This window comes from Haematobia irritans, chromosome 1, assembly GCF_050003625.1.
Source record: "Haematobia irritans isolate KBUSLIRL chromosome 1, ASM5000362v1, whole genome shotgun sequence".
NCBI classification, from domain to species: Eukaryota; Metazoa; Arthropoda; class Insecta; order Diptera; family Muscidae; genus Haematobia; species Haematobia irritans.
In genome coordinates this window covers 166941009-166953524 of record NC_134397.1, presented here as the reverse complement: position 1 = coordinate 166953524, position 12516 = coordinate 166941009, and positions in this window count along the sequence as shown.

The window sequence follows — 12516 nt, the reverse complement described above, 5'->3', positions numbered from 1 at the left end:
ACCATGTGTCTATCTCGTCTCCTTCTGGGTGTTACAAACATATGCACTAACTTATAATACCTTGTTCCACAGTGTGGCGCAGGGTATAAAAAGTATACTCCGGGTCATGTTGAATTTCTGAGTCGACCTAGCGATATCCGTCCGTCTGTGGATATCACGCTAACATCCGAACGAAACAATCTATCGATTTGAAACTTGGCATAAGTAGTTGTTATTGATGTAGGTCGGATGGTATTGCAACTAGACTACATCGGACCACGTTTACGTATGGTTCCCATATAAACCGACCCCCACAATTGGCTTGCGTAGCAAATTTCATCTGATAGGTTAGGTTAGGTGGCAGCCCGATGTATCAGGCTCACTTAGACTATTCAGTCCATTGCGATACCACATTGATGAACTTCTCTCTTATCACTGAGTGCTGGCCGATTCCATGTTAAGCTCTATGACAAGGGACCTCCTTTTTATAGCCGAGTCCGAACGGCGTTCCACATTGCAGTGAAACCACTTAGAGAAGCTTTAAAACCCTCAGAAATGTCACCAGCATTACTGAGGTGGGATAATCCACCGCTGAAAAAACTTTTTGGTGTTCGGTCGAAGCAGGAATCGAATCCACGACCTTGTGTATGCAAGGCGGGCATGCTAACTATTGCACCACGGTGGCTCCCAAATTTCATCTGGTACGAATGACATTTGTTACGTGGTGTTTGTATATGACCTCTAACACCCAAGCTAAAATTAGTCCATATCGATCCCCAGATTTGACCTCCGGAGCCTCTTGGAAGAGCAAATTTACTGAAGGATCAAATTTCATCCGATTCATCTGAAATTTTGTACGTTGTGTTCGTATATGGTCGATAACACCCATGTCAAAAGTGGTCCATATGGGTCCATAGTCATATATAGCCCCCACATTCATCGATCCCCAGATTTTACTACTTCCTGGATCAGCAAATTTAATTTGATCTTGGTAAAATTTGGTACTAATCACACAAAAATTGGACCATATATTTAGGTTCATAATTGTATATAGCCCCCATATAAACATTCATATTTCACTTCTGCCTCTCTTTTGCCGCACAAAAATTCATACTGGTCAAGAACTGAATTACGTATTTGATCTGATATTTTCAGTGTAATATACAGTGGCGTGCATGAGTACATAATTATTTTTTTTTCAATTCTAAACGAATAAAAAAGCAGCAATAAAGAAACTTAAAATAATTTTATTTTTCCTTTATTCCTTCTTCAATTCTAAATAAAACAACAAAACACTCAAAACAAAAAGTAAAGAATACAGAGAGATAAATAAACATAACAAAAAACTCGCATGTACTCAATTTTGCAGTTTTCTATACCGGTTTCAGTTGGAACATTTTCTAGTACTTGGTCCATAACCCTTTATTTTTTAATACCATTTTTATACATTTTGGCATACTTATGGACTAACTTCCAACTTAGAAGGCGATATTAAAGAGTTTTAAGACACCTTGACATCGGCAAGTATTACCACAACCCACGTAATTCGATTGTGGCTGACAGCATTTTGAAGAAGTTTCTACGCAACCCCTGGTGGAGGGTACATAAGATTGGCCTGGCCGAACTAACGGCCGTATATACTTGTTTATTATGTGAAAAAACAAAAACTGTGAAAAAAAATCTCTCCGATTTACTTGAAATTGACAGAGGTTATGAAGGTTATGAAATTTATATTGGTTTTCTCATTTTTTGACATGTAGTCTCTACACAAAAATCCCCTAGTTGATTTTTCGATATTTGGTCGGGGATGACGACCTCCTCTTCTTTGTGATAGTGAAAAGTCTAAATTCTTTCGATTTACTTGGAGTTTATAGGCACCACGTGAAGGTGAAGGTGTTATGTTGATATCTTTCGTCAACTCTCCCGATTTCCATCTCTATTTCTTTCTCTATACTCTCTCTGTCGCTTTGAATAAAATATCACAACATATGTGTGTTTAGTCGAAATTTGTAAATTTATATATGTTTGCATTCACACATATGATTTCTATGAAACATTCATGCCCCAAACATATTATATTCTAACATATTAACATAGATGTCCCAAACATTTAGTGTTAGTTTAGGAATATTACATGTTTGCACTTAAATATATTATGTTTTAAAATTGTGCCGGAAACACATTTTGTTTATATCGGAACATATGAAAAACATATAAATCTAAAATTTTCGTAAAACTAAATGGAATAAAACTACAACATTCCACATTGGCTTTAAAACAGGATAATTCTTTAACCGTCTGCTTTTATTTACTTTTTGAAGAATAAATGCATTTTCATTTTAAGCACATTTTGTTTCAAAACCCGAGATTTGCTCAATGTTTGGTTGAACTCACACCGGAAAAAAGATGATAACGTTTTTAACCATATTGCTAAAAACTACGGAAATCTTAGAATTTCAGCGGAATATATTAATTATATTAAAATAAAATATGAAAGCAGTATAATTTGTCACTATATGGACTACATATAATTATGGACCGATATGGATAAATTTTTGCATGGTTGTTAGGGACTATATACTAACACCACGTGCCAAATTTCAACCAGATCGGACGAATTTTTCTCCTCCAAGAGGATCCGAAGGTCAAATCTGGGGATCGGTTTATATGGGGCTTATATATAATTATGGACCGATACGGGCCAATTTGTGCATGCTTATGTACCCTCCACCATGGATTGCGTAGAAACTTCTAAAGACTGTCGACCACAATCGAATCCACAATAACGCTTGCAGAGGGCAAGGTATCTTAAAAACTTTTAACACCGTCTTCTAAATTGTAAGTAAGTCCATACGTGGTATATATTAAATTAGAAAAAAGCCGATTAACTACGTATATAATTCAGTTTGACAACATTTTCTATAGAAATAAAATTTGCCACAATTTTCTATAGAAACACAATTTTGACAAATTTTTTTTATAGAAATAAAATTTTGACAACATTTTCTATAGAAATAAAATTTTGATAAAATTTTCTATAGAAATAAAATTTTTGTAGATTATTTTTTGGCGCGAGTGGGAACCATGATTATGAACCGATATGGACCAATTTTTGTGTGATTAGGGATAACTCTAGACCGATATGGACCACTTTTTGCATGGATGTTAGAGGCCATATACTAACACCACATTGCACATTTGAACCGGATCGGATGAATTTTGCTCCTCCAAGAGGCTCCGGAGTTCAAATCTGGAGAACGGTTTATATGGGGGCTATATATAGTTATGGACCGTTATGGACCAATTCTGACACGGTTGTTAGGGACCATATACCAATACCATGTACCAAATTTCAACCGGATCGGATGGAATTTGCTTCTCTTTGAGGCTCGGCAAGCCAAATCTGGGGATCGGTTTATATGGGGGCTATATATAATTATGGTCCGATGTGAACCAATTTTTGCATGGTTGTTAGAGACCATATACCAAAACCAGTTGCCAAATTTCAGCAACATCGGATGAAATTTGCTTCTCTTTGAGGCTCCGAAAGCCAAATCTGGGGATAGGTTTATATGGGGGCTATATATAATTATGGACCAATGTGCACCAATTTATGCATGGTTGTTAGAGACCATATACCAACTCCATGTACCAAATTTCAGCCGGATCGGGTTAAATATGATTCTCTTAGAGGCTCAGCAAACCAAATCTGAGGTTCCGTTTATATGGGGGCTATACGTAAAAGGGGACCGATATGGTCCATTTTCAATAGCACCCGGCCTACATCAATAACAAGTACTTGTGCCAAGTTTCAAGTCGAGAGCTTGTTTCGTTCGGAAGTTAGCGTGACGGACGAATGGACGGACATGCTTAGATCGACTCAGAATTTCACCACGACCAAGAATATATATACTTTATGGGGTCTTAGAGCAATATTTTGATGTGTTACAAACGGAATGACAAAGTTAATATGCCCCCCCCATCCTATGGTGGAAGGTATAATGAAATAAATCGTCATTTTTGTTTTTTTTTTTTTTTTGGTTCAAGGGAAGAGTATAATTTATTGGATTACACGTTAAAATTGGAGTTATTTAGATATAGTTATTATTTTTATTTAAAGCAATTATCGAAGTGGGCCTGAAATAAAACGAGGTACTTCTTAACTTATATATGACTTTTGAAAGAGTGCAATTTCGTTGGGTTTGACAAGTGCCCATGTCCACGTTTGTTTATCCTAATAATTATACCTACGTGTGGAACATCGAAGATCCATGGTCAATGTCAGAAACATTCTTATTCTGGTATGACGTAAAAACTTTGGCACTATTTTAATAAATTTTAAAAATTTAAAGACGAAATAATGCTACTACTCATATTGGTACCATTCGTACATAACTACGATGACTTTGAAACATATTCATTGGAAAATTACTATTGGGGATTTTCGAAGGTTTATGTTTTTCAAATATCGATCACAAACAAAGCCAAGCCATTCATAAATGTATGGCAGGCTGGCGGAAATGTTTGGCAAAGTTGATTGGGCCTTTTTTTGCCCCTCCTCCCATTTTATTACGATTATAAAAGCCTCTCGTAGTATTACACGGAATTACAGGCACTCACAGCTGATGTTGTTGGCGAATTATGATGGCGTATTCAAACAACTATGGATGGTGGCGCTCTCAAAATTTTTATTGCTACAACATAATAACTTAATTATACTTTGTATTTTTCGAAATAACAATTTATGGAAATGCCATGCCGGCCATATTTGCTGCCGTTGCAATTTTTCGCGAATTTCCATCCATGTCCATCCATATCAAGTTGCATGTTATAATTTTTCAAAAAATGGCGCTATTCTGCATAACTGCCAGGCCATGAAGTTGTATTGGGCATACATACATACATAGTTTGTTGTGTTTGGGATATTTAGAGGCAAATTAAAAACTTTTAATTTTGCCAAGGCAAAACAATAACATCATTACAAAAAGCCATATATGACACGAAACCAATATTTTTCAATAAAGTTCGTTTTTTTAAGTAGGCACGATTAATGGAGCTTATTATTAAATTTTACTGGCCTAATGTTCCACATACGTTGTCGTTTTAAGGATGGTCTTTTAGAGTGCATGATGAAAATGAGGAGCAGGTTTATAGGTTTTGAAAGGTCGAAGTCTAAAACAAGATGGGCCGACTATACTGAAACTACTGAAAAATAATCAAATAATATGTCACTGTCCTGCTTGTTTAAGGCAAAAAGTTAAACAAAACGGTGGAGAGAATATTCGGCTCTTGGCCCCGCATGGAAACTAAGCGCCGCAGAGCGAAGCGGAGATTAAATCGCGATCACACCGAATAAATCGAAAATTCCATTCAAATCCTAAAACAACTAAATGTTTAAATTAAAAACTTATTTTGCTCATATCTCCTAAACTAAGAGTCCTAGCGCGAAAAAAAACTCAACATGCTAAATTTCTCTGGCTTATTCGTAACCACCCATTTTTAACCAAATCTTCCAAACTTAGCTTCGTAGAGCGAAACGGAGGCTAATTTAACAAATATAAATTTTTACATGAAAAACTTCTTTTTGCTCCTATCTCATAAACTAAGCGCCATAGAGCCAAATGGAGGTTAATTCGTGATCAACCCAAAAAATCGAAAATTCCATCCAAGCCCTCACAAACTTTAATAATTTTATACGAAAAACTTTTTTTGCTTATATGTGCTCAACTAAGCTCCGTAGAGCGAAACAGAGATTACTTTGTGATCACGCAAAAAAAAATCGAAAATTCCATCTTACTTCTGAAAAAATTTTAATTTTTATATGAAAAACTTTTTGCTCATTAAATTAAATTAACAATTAAACGGCATAGAGCAAAAATTTTGAGAATTCCACCCAAGTCCTACCAAAATATAATTTTTTATATGAAAAATTTATTTTTATTTCGTGAACTAAGAACTAAATCGAGGTTAATTCGTGATCACACCCAATATTAAAAATTCTATCCAAATACTAAAAAAAAAACAAGTATATACGGCCGTAAGTTCGGCCAGGCCGAATCTTATGTACCCTCCACCATGGATTGCGTAGGAACTTCTACTAAAGGCTGTCATCCACAAACGAATTACTTGGGTTGCGATAACACTTGCCGATGGCAAGGTATCGTAAAACTTTTTAACACTGTCTGCTAAATTGTAAGTTAGTCCATAAGGGGTATTTATTAAACAAAAAAAAAAAGGCCGATTAAATACGTATATAATTCAGTTTGACAAAATTTTCTATAGAAATAAAATTTTGACAAAATTTTCTATAGAAATAAAAACTTGACAAAATTTTCTATAGAAATAAAATGTTGACAAAATTTTCTATGGAAGTAAAATGTTGACAAAATTTTCTACAGCAATAAAATTTGGACAAAATTTTCTATAGAAATAAAATGTTGACAAAATTTTCTATAGAAATAAAATGTTGACAAAATGTTCTATAGAAATAAAATGTTGACAAAATTGTCTATAGAAATAAAATGTTGACAAAATTTTCTATAGAAATAAAATTTTGACAAAATTTTCTATGGAAATAAAATGTTGACAAAATTTTCTATAGAAATAAAATGTTGACAAAATGTTCTATAGAAATAAAATGTTGACAAAATTTTCTATAGAAATAAAATTTTGACAAAATGTTCTATAGAAATAAACTTTTTACAAAACTTTCTATAGAAATGAAATTTTGACAAAACTTTCTATAGTAATAAAATTTGACAATTTTTACATGGCTGTTAGAGGCCATATACTAACGAAATGTACCAAATTTCAACCGCATCGGATGACTTTTGCTCCTCCAAGAGGCTCCGGATGTCAAATCTGGGGATCGGTTTATATGGGAGCTATATATAATTATGGACCGATAGGGACCAGTTTTTGCATGGTTGTTAGCGACCATATACTAACACCACATACCAAATTTCAATCGGGTAGGATGAAGTTTGCTCCTCCAAGAGGCTCCGGAGGTCAAATCTGGGGATCGGTTTATATGGGAGCTATATATATTTATGAACCGATATGGACCAATTTTTGCATGCTTGTTAGAGACCGTATACTAACATCAGGTATCCAATTTCAAACGGATCGGATGAATTTTGCCCCTCCAAGAGGCTCCGGAGGTCAAATCTGGGGATCGGTTTATATGGGAGCTATATATAATTATGGACCGATAGGGACCAGTTTTTGCATGGTTGTTAGAGACCATATACTAACACCACATACCAAATTTCAATCGGGTAGGATGAAGTTTGCTCCTCCAAGAGGATCCGGAGGTCAAATCTGGGGATCGGTTTATATGGGAGCTATATATATTTATGGACCGATATGGACCAATTTTTGCATGGTTGTTAGAGACCGTATACTAACATCAGGTACCAAATTTCAACCGGATCGGATGAATTTTCCCCCTCCAAGAGGCTCCGGAGGTCAAATCTGGGGATCGGTTTATATGGGGGCTATATATAATTATGGACCGATATAGACCAATTTTTGCATGGTTGTTAGAGACCGTATACTTAGACCACGTACCAAATTTCAACCGGATCGGATGAATTTTGCTGCTCCGGAAGGCTCCGCAAGCCAAATTTGGGGATCGGTTTATATGGGGGCTATACATAAACGTGGGCCGATATGGCCCATTTTCAATACCATCCGACCTACATCAATAACAACTACTTGTGCCAAGTTTCAAGTCGATAGCTAGTTTCGTTCGGAAGTTAGCGTGATTTCCACAGACGGACGGACAGCCGGACAGACGGACAGACGGACGGACGGACGGACATGCTTAGATCGACTCAGAATTTCACCACGACCCAGAATATATATACTTTATGGGGTCTTAGAGCAATATTTCGATGTGTTACAAACGGAATGACAAAGTTAATATACCCCCATCCTATGATGGAGGGTGTAACAAGTAAGTAAAGTAGAAAGTCGGGCGGGGCCGAATATCATACCCTAAACCACCATTACAGAATTAGTACTCATAAGCATTTGGGTAACATATAGGTCTGGGAGATAAACCGCAGTTGGATATTTAAGAAAATTAAGGTTTACATGTCTATGGGTGCTTTGTGTCAATCTGACTATAGCTCTTAGTCAATGTTGCCAGGGAAAATGTTCGGTTTACCCTACAAGGACAAAAAAAGTTCCCTACTTTCCCATACATTCCCAAACAATTTTCCCTACTATATTTTTCGTTAAATTTTAAAAATTTTACAAAACAAAAATGGTTCTAAGTAGTTTATTATCTTAGAACATGAATATGCAACGTATATAACTTAGAATATAAATTTGTATTACCACCACGGTTGCCACAGTTGGTAGAAATCTACCCAAATAGTAATCTTTTTTGTTAAAAATCTATAAAAATAAAATTTTGGAAAAAGTTTCTATAAACAAATTTTTGTGAGAAATTTTTCTATAGAAATTAAATTTTGACAATAAATTCTATAGAAATAAAATTTTGAGAAAAAATTCCACAGAAATAAAATGCTGAGAAAATTTTTTATAGAAATAATATTTTGAAAAAAAAATTCTATAGAAATACAATTTTGACAAAATGTTCTATATAAATAAAATGTTGACAAAATTCTCTACAGGAATAAAGTTTACCACACATTGTTAAAGATCAAGCCTTGCCGGCTTCTAATTTCTTCCTCTAGAGCCACCAAAATGTAAAAACTATTACAAAATGTGTTGAGTGAAAATGTCCTACATTGTGGCCCTACGTCCCTACAAGACGCTATATATTAGAAAACCCCTACTTATAGGGAATTTCCCCTACTTCTAGCAACACTGACTGTGTTGATATTGCACCTACGGAGTTAGTATGCCACTAATATTGAGCCCATTATTAAAAAAGAGAAAATCGTTAAATTAGTGTGGGTAATAAATACAAATTTGTAAAAATCGAGCAATATTCTTATGTAAAAGCTACAAGTACGTATAAGTACGATCGGCTAGTACATCAAAATTTGAAATTTGAGTAACATTGGTTAATAAATAAAAGTACTATGGCCAAATTTGGGAAAATCGAGCGATGCATATATATGGAAGCTATATCTAAATCTGAACCAATTTGCATAATATTTTGCGGGTTTGATTAATACCACAAAAGGTTAACTTGTACAAGATTTGAGTAAGATCAGTTAAGAAATGAGGCCTGTATGGTCAAACATAAGGTTATTAGGGGCGAATTTTTCAAAATCGGGTTATACATATATGGGAGCTATATCTACATCTAAACCGATTTCGATGAAATTTTGCACATATAGTTAGTACTATAGAGGACTGGATCTAGCCAACTTTTAGTAAGATCGGTTAATAAATAAGGGTTCTATGGCCAAATTTGGGAAAACCGGGCTATACATATATATGGGAGCTATATCTAAATCTGAACCGATTTCGATGATTTTTTGCACATATAGTTAGTGCTATAGAAGACTACATTTAGCCAAATTTGAGTAAGATCGGTTGATAAATAAGAAAAATCGGGCGATTCATATATATGAGAGCTATATCTAAATCTGAACCGATTTGGATGAAATTTTACAGACTTGAAGGGCGATAGAAAAGATTACCTTTTGCCAAATTTGGTGACGATCCGTTTCAAAAAACGTGCAACGTGACCCATTTGTCGAAATCGGGCAATACATATATATGGGAGCTATATCTAAATTTAATCCGATTTCTTCCAAATTCAATAGCGTTCGTCCTTGTGCCCAAAAAACTCCCTGTACCAAATTTCATCAAAATCGGTTAATAACTGCGACCGGAATCCTGTGAACAACAAATACATGGACAGACGGACGAACGGACGGACACCAAGCGCTAGATCGACTCAAGAGGTGATTCTGAGTCGATCGGTATATATTTTATGGGGTCTAAAATCAATATTTCTGGTAGACACATTTTTTGGCCGATCAAATTTATTATACCCTGACCACTATGTGGTTTAGGGTATAAGTATTTAGTTTTGCAATCAACGTCAATTAAATTTTTAATTGAACCAATAAAAAAATGAATTGAAATTTACACATGAAATCAATTAAGTTTTTAATCAACTATTTTTTGTGCCCAATTGAAACCGTAATTGAAGCTTTTTGTGACATTTAAATTAAACAATTGGATTAATTATTTTATTAATTATAATTAATTTTCTGTGTTTTTAAAACTTGACTTTAACATTAGTAATACAAAATTTTTTTTCATGTATAGATACCCATTTTTAAGTCGAATCACCTAACTGTAAGGACAAAACGACGTCAACGAAAATCTTATCGACTTTTGGACAAGGAAAAAAACTTTATATCAGAGAAATGCGTCGTCTATGCTAAGTAAAATTCGTATTCGTATTTTAAGAACATGAAATCTTTGGCCTCACGAAAATGTTTTTTTTTCAGTGTTATTCGTGGTTAACACCAAAAAATGGAAAATTCTTTCCAAACGCTGAAAAAAAAATTTTTTTGACGTGAAAAGCTTATTTTGTTTGTATATCTTGGACTAAACATCATAGAGGGAAACGTAGGTTCATTTGAATACTTAATGGAGATGAAGACCATTTACGGAAAACAGTCGCCAACATTCTGAAAAACGTGACAAACACTGCAATGAAAATCTCTTGCCCCCTTCAGTAAGCTAGTTTAATTCAAAACCACTTTTGAAAAAAAAACTCTATACGAACTTAATTTTTACAAACCCATTTGATAATAATCCGAACACATACATACATACTCGTGGCTGTTAAATTATAAAAATGTTATGGGTATTTAATGAAACCTGTAATTACAAATATAAATGTGACTTTGTGCCTGTTGTTCCTTTTGAAAACTTTAACAATTTTCCAACCCATATCAAAGCACAAACAATCCGTTAAAGAACATTCGAAATGACATTTAATTGATGTAAGTAGCTAGGTGGGAAATCTTTGAGTGAAATTGTCAGTGTGAATGACAAGACTCTCTTTCTCTTTTGATCCTTCTATTTGTTTTTCATGTGGAATATATCAATTTGTTCCTCGCTAGATTTGCGCCATTGCATGTTCCTGGAAATACTACACACTTCATTTCAGTTTGATAAATGCACCGGCTTCAACTTTCACGTGTCGACTAACAAATGTTTCTCCATGTAACTTCAAATCAAAAATTTCTGACGAACTTTTCTTGGCATGCTATCGCTATCTAATGGTAGACGAGGCGAAAGGAGATGTATAAGTTGCTTGATTTGTGCAGTAAATTGATTGAAGTACAGTGCAGTAATATTTCCCTTAGCTTTCATGTTGATTTTTGACTTCTTGATAAGTTCTATTAAAATGGCTTGAAAGTGTGAGTGAGGGAGTGTGTGTGTGTTACTTTTATGGTTTGCCAATTTCCCCCCCCCCCTCCAATTAACAACTTTGAAAGTCATAAATACCATCATGCATGTCTTAACTGCGCAATTTATGTTCCTTCACTTGGTTAGATGTAAAACATAAATTGCAGTGTACATAATTATGACTATTAAACGGAAACTAATAACTATGAAAAATAGTTCGAAAAAGAACCCCATAAGCTACTGCAAAAAAGAAAACTTTTTTTAGTTGAGAACTTTTTCTGCACTGGCTGGCGGAAAGTCATATTGAGTTTACCATATGCTTTGTAATGTTTTTGAAATTACAAATATTTAAAATTGCCCTGGGTCACAATGTACACTACATCTGGATTAATTCTTCAAGTATAGTTGTGGCTATTGAATCAAAGGTTTCTTTAAAAAATCAATCGCAGCCGACTTTGTAATTCCCTACACCAATGATATGATTAAAGTGAAGTGAGCACCAATTTTCGCATTTTTTTCAAATTTTAGACAAACATATAACGTTTCCATTTTTATACCCTTCACCACTACTGTGGTACAGGGTATAATAAGTTTATGCATTTGTATGTAACGCCAAGAAGGAGTAATCATAGACCAACCTTTTAGTATACGGATCGACTTAGAATTAAATTCTGAGTCGATTTAGCGATGTCTGTCTGTCTGTCCGTCTGTCTGTCTGTCTGTTGATGTATTTTTGTGTGCAAAGTACAGCTCGCAGTTTTAGTCCGATTGTCCTAAAATTTGGTATACGGTCCTGTTTCGGCTCAAAGACGATCCCTATTGATTTTGAAAAAAAACAATAGGTTCAGATTTAGATATAGCTGCCATATATATTTTTCACCGATCTGGTCATAATTGGCGTGTATATCAACCGATCTTCCTCAAATTCCGTACATCCGAATATTTTATGAGTCTCGAAAAACTTGCAAAATACCAGCCAAATCGGTTCAGATTTAGATATAGCTCCCATATATAGCTTTCGCCCGATTTACACTCAATTGCCCACAGAGGCCAATTTTTAACTCCGATTTAGTTGAAATTTTGCACAGGGAGTAGAATTAGCGTTGTAGCTATGCGTGCCAAATTTGGTTGAAATCGGTTCAGATTTGGATATATCTCCCATATATAGCTTTCGCCCGATTT